This window comes from Lissotriton vulgaris, chromosome 3_1, assembly GCF_964263255.1.
Source record: "Lissotriton vulgaris chromosome 3_1, aLisVul1.2, whole genome shotgun sequence".
NCBI classification, from domain to species: domain Eukaryota; kingdom Metazoa; phylum Chordata; class Amphibia; order Caudata; family Salamandridae; genus Lissotriton; species Lissotriton vulgaris.
In genome coordinates, this window is record NC_141689.1 from 1,552,623,302 (window position 1) to 1,552,629,494 (window position 6,193).

Sequence of the window (6,193 nt, forward strand, 5' to 3'; positions counted from 1 at the left end):
GATCCGCGACTCCTGCTCCTGCACATTCATTACACATGAGTATTACGGAACGCAATGCTTGCGTGGTGGCAGGCCCCACGTGACGTCATATACGTGCTGGGGCGCACTGGGTGTGTAACTCCCGCAAAAAATGTTATGTCAAAAATGATATGTACTTGTCTTTAATGTACATATTAGGGCAAAAGATTATCTAAGGTATTCATAAAAATAATATATAATAATAAACGTATATTATTTTTAAATAAGTTTTTCGTGAAGTCGCGTTGGGTGCAAGCTTCGTGGGTGCATGGCGCACGGATTCCATGTGGCCTAAAAAGAAAAAGATTTGACTGGTTCATAACATTTCCCACTGTTGAAGGACCCCACCCATTTTAATTATTCTGTTTGGAGCAGTTGATGAGAGACATCTCTTCTTCTTTTCAGAGGTGGTTTTGAAATTTTGTTGGTGTTTTTAAAAATTGCATTGGAGAATTTACATCTGGTTCGCAAGCTCCTCATCATTCTTCAGATGAAGATATTTTGGAGGAAGATCCACCCAAGCAAAGGCCTGAATCAGTGGTATGGGAATTTTTCACCTTTCCTGCTGGAGAAAAAAAGGTAAACGCAAGAAAAGTCACATGTTTGCTGTGTGACAGGGTCCTGTCGCGAGGCAGTGACAAGAAATACTCCTGTGGAACAGCGAGTATGTATAAACATCTGCGGACCATTCACCCGAAGAATCTGGCATGAGAAGAAATGAGGCATGCAGCAAAAAATCCACCACTAGCCATTGCTAGCACCTCCGGAGCGTCCACTTCAGCACCACCAGTAGACATCTGCCTAGAATATGCTTTTCTGCAGCAGCACTGCACTAAGTGCAAAACCATCATCTGTTATGGTGAACAGTCAGTGGATGCTATTTGTGCAGCTCAACGGAACCACAAAAGCATTTTTTTTGTTTTTTTTGTTTTTGGAATGATGTTGAATTCCAAAATCTAACTGTTTACTTTTTTGTTCAATTTAATAAAAACACACCAAAATAAGTACAAAACTGTGAAAAAAGTACAAAAAAAAGAAAACAAAAAAAACAGTAGAAAAAAAGTTCAAAACTACCCTCTCTGGTTTAAAAAAAAGACTAAAATTGCATGGCAATGTCTGAAAGTTTGGTTGAATGTATGTGTAAAGCATGATTGACTGAAAGAATGCATTAGTACTGTATGGTGAGTTTATAGGGGCAGACCTATGAGGAAGTGCTGCAGCGTGACACTGCAAGCCCTTTAGCTGCACTGCGCTGCAGCACTTCTGATTCAGAAAAGGGGGTGGTGAAGCACTGGGAGGTGACATATTTACATGAATATGTTGCAATTCTGTGCTTCCTCTGCACTAGCACACAAACTGCAGCCGTGCAGTGATGCAGGCACCTGCATCTGTGTCGTGGGGAGATTGTTTTTGTGAGTAAGGGACTACTTCCTGCACAAAAACAATCACTAAAGGCATTTACCTCCTTCAATGTGTGCTGTGGAATGCAGCATGCATTGAAAGAGGAAAAATGAGGAGAAATGAAAACATTTCTTCTTGTTGTGCCTCGCTACACCACCTCTAGGGTGATGCACCATTCACACGTATCTACAGACTTACACTTTCTCGTAAATCTTGTTGTGCATGGAACAGACACAGCAACACCTATGGAGCGCTGCGTTTTAAATGGGTCATATTTTCAAGGAAAGGAAAAGCCACGCAGGATGGCTTTTCCTCTCCTTGTAAATATGAAGAAGTCCCCAGCGCCATCACTATATTACAAAAAGGGACGTAAAGGTGGCGCAGGGGGCTTGTAAATCTGACCCATAAGTGCTTAGGTATTGGCAGAGTGATATAATAAGAACATAGTGCTAGATGGGTGATTGATGAACTGCATGAGACTGACAGGAGGTATCCTAGGCTGCATGAGTACTACTTCAGTATTTAGCGGAGTGTACCAATAGTATGTATCTGCTCAGAGGTTTGTATGGATTGTGCACAGAATATGCTTTAGAGGGAGAGAACCAGGTCAGCAGATCTGCTTTAGAGCCAGAGAACCAGGCCAGCAGACCTGTTGTAGAGCTGCTTTAGAGGGAGAGAAACAGGTCAGCAGAGCTGTTCTAGAGGGAGAGAACCATGTCAGCAGAACTGCTTTAGAGCCCTAGAACTGGGTCAGCAGAGCTGCTTTAGAGCCAGAGAACCAGGCCAGCAGACCTGTTGTAGAGCCATAGAACCAGATCAGCAGAGCTACTCTAAAGCCTAAGAACTAGGTCAGCAGAGCTTCTCTAGAGCCAGAGAACCAGGTCTGCAGACCTGTTGTAGAGCCAGAGAAACCAGGTAAGCAGAGCTGCTTTAGATGGAGAGAACCAGGTCAGCAGAGCTGGCTTAGAGCCAGAGAACCAGGTCAGCAGAGTTGCTTTAGAGCCAGAGAACCAGGTCAGCAGAGCTGCTCTAGCTGACACTGACTGACTGACACTGACTGATTGACACTGACTGACACTGATTGACTGACACTGACTGACTGACAGTGACTGACTGACACTGACTGACACTGACTGACACTGACTGACTGACTACTCTCTACTACTCTACTACTCGCTCTCTACTACTCACTCTCTACTACTCTACTACTCTCTACTACTCACTCTTTAATACTCACTCTCTACTACTCACTCTCTACTACTCACTGTCTACTACTATCTCCCTACTACTCACTCGCTAATACTCTCTACTACTCACTCTCTACTACTCACTCTCTACTACCTCTACTACTCACTCTACTACTCTCTACTGCTCTCTACCACTTACTCTCTACTACTCACTCTCTACTACTCTACTACTCAGTCTGTATTACTCTCTACTACTATCTCTCTACTACTCATACTACTACTCACTCTCTACTACTCTCTCTCTCTACTGCTCACACTCTCCTACTCTCTACTACTCCCTCTCTACTACTTGCTCTCTACTACTCGCTACTAACTCTCCACTACGCACTCTCTACTACTCACTCTCTTCTTCTCTCTACTACTCGCTCTACTAGTCACACTCTGCTACTCTACTACTCTCTCTACTACTCACTCTCTACCACTCTCTTTACTACTCACTATCTACTACTCTCTCTCTACTACTCACTCTCTTCTACTCACTTTCTACTACTCTCTCTCTACTACTCACTCTTTTCTATTCTCTACTACTCATTCTCCACTGCTCTCTCTACTACTCAGTCTCTACTACTCACTCCACTACTCACTGTACTACTCACTCTCTACTACTCACTCTCTACTACTCTCTACTACTCACTCTCTACTACTCACTCTCTACTACTCTCTAATACTCACTCTCTACTACCCACTCTCTACTACTTTCTCTCTACTACTCTCTCTCTAGTGCTCACTCTCTACTACTCTCTACTACTCACTCTCTACTACTCTCTCTCTACTCCTCTCTCTCTACTCCTCTCTTCTACTTTCTACTACTCTCCACTACTCACGCTACTACTCACTCTACTACTCACTCCCTGCTACTCACTCTCTACTACTCTCTACTACTCACTCTCCACTACTTACTCTCTACTATTCTCCACTACTCTCTGCTACTCACTCTACTACTCACTCTTGACTGCTCTCTGCTACTCACTCTCTACTATTCACTCTATACTACTCTCTACTACTCACTCTATACTACTCACTCTACTACACTCTGCTACTCACTCTCTACTATACACCCCCTATTACTCACTCTCTACTACTCTCTACTACTCACTCTCTGCTACTCTCTCTACTACTCTCTACTACTCACTCTCAACTTTCTACCTCTCTATTACTCACTCTCTACTACCTCTACTACTCACTCTACTACTCTCTACCACTTACTCTCTACTACTCTACTACTCACTCTATACTACTCTACTACTCACTCTCTACTGCTCACTCTAATACTCTCTATTACTCACTCTCTACTATTCACTCTCTCTACTACTCGCTCTCTACTACTCACTCTCCACTACTCACTCTCTACTACTCACTCTCCACTGCTCACTCTCTACTACTCACTATCTAATACTCTCTACCAATCACTCTCTACTACTCTACTACTCACTCTCTACTACTCTCCACTACTCTCTCTCTCTACTGCTCACTCTCTACTACTCACTCTACTTCTCTCTACTACTTAATCTCTACTATTCTCTCTCTACTGCTCACTCTCTACTACTCTCTACTACTCACTCTCAACTACTCGCTCTCTACTACTCTCTACTACTCACTCTCTGCTACTCACTCTCTACTACTCACTCTCTACCACTCACTCTCTACCAATCTCTACCACTCTCTCTACTACTCACTCTCCACCGCTCTCTTCACTACTCACTCCCTACTACTCTCTCTCTCTACTACTCACTCTCTACTACTCACTTTCTACTACTCTCTCTCTACTACTCACTTTCTACTACTCTCTCTCTCTACTACTGACTCTCCACTACTCACTGTACTACTCACTCTCGACCACTCTCTACTACTCTCTCTACTACTCACTCTCTACCACTCTCTTTACTAGTCACTCTCTACTACTCTCTCGCTACTACTCACTCGGTACTACTCACTTTCTACTACTCTATCTCTACTACTCACTCTACTATTTACTCTTTACTTCTCACTACAACTCTCTCTCTACTACTCACTCTCTACTACTCGCTCTCTACTACTCACTCTACTACTCAGTCCCTGATACTCACTCTCTACTACTTTCTACTACTCACTCGCCACTATTCTCTACTACTCTCTGCTACTCACTCTACTACTCACTCTCTACTACACTCTGCTACTCACTCTCTACTATACACTCCCTATTACTCACTCTACTACTCTCTGCTACTCTCTCTACTACTCTCTACTACCCACTCTCTACCTCTCTATTACTCACTCTCTACTACTCTACTACTCACTCTCTACTACTCACTCTACTACTCTCCACTACCTACTCTCTACTATTCACTCTCTCTACTACTCACTCTCTACTACTCACTCTCCACTACTTACTCTCTACTACTCGCTCTCTACTACTCACTCTCTACCACTCTACTACTCACTCTACTACTCTCTACTACTCTCTAACACTCACTCTCTCCTACTCTACTACTCACTCTATACTACTCTTTCTCTACTGCTCACTCTCTACTACTCACTCTACTACTCTCTACTACTCAATCTCTACTACTCTCTCTCTACTGCTCACTCTCTACTGCTCACTCTCTATTACTCACTCTCTACTACTCGCTCTCTACTACACTCTACTACTCACACTCCACTACTCACTCTCTAAGACTCACTCTCTATCACTCTCTACTACTCTCTCTACTACTCACTCTCTACCATTCTCTTTACTACTCACTCTCTAATACTGTCTCTCTACTACTCACTCTACTACTCACTTTCTACTACTCTCTCTACTACTCACTCTCTACTAATTACTCTCTACTACTACTCACTCTCTACTACTCACTATCTACTACTCTCTCTACTACTCATTCTCTACGAATCTCTCTCTATTACTCTCTACTACTTAGCCTTTACTACTCACTCTACTACTCACTTTACTACTCACTCTCTACTACTCACTTTCTACTACTCTCTACTACTCACTGTCTACTACTCTCTCTCTACTCCTCTCTTCTACTTTCTACTACTCTCTACTACTCACTCTACTACTCACTCCCTACTACTCACTCTCTACTACTCACTCTCTACTACTCTCTACTACTCACTCTCTACTATTCTCTACTACTCTCTCTCTGCTACTCACTCTACTACTCACTCTTGACTACTCTCTACTACTCCTTCTCTACTACTCTATACTACTCACTCTCTACTACGCACTCTCTACTACACTCTGCTACTCACTCTACTATACACTCTCTATTACTCACTCTCTACTACGCTGTACTACTCACTCTCTGCTACTCTCTCTACTACTCTCTACTACTCACTCTCTATTCTCTACTCTCTATTACTCACTCTCTACTCTCTACCTCTCTCTGCCTCTCTCTACTACTCTCTACCTCTCTACCTCTCTACCTCTAACTCTCTACCTCTACCTCTCGACCTCTACACCTCTACCTCTACACCTCTCTACAGCCTCTCTACACGCACACATATGCAGAGATATATATATATATGCATTAGCCTTCATATATATG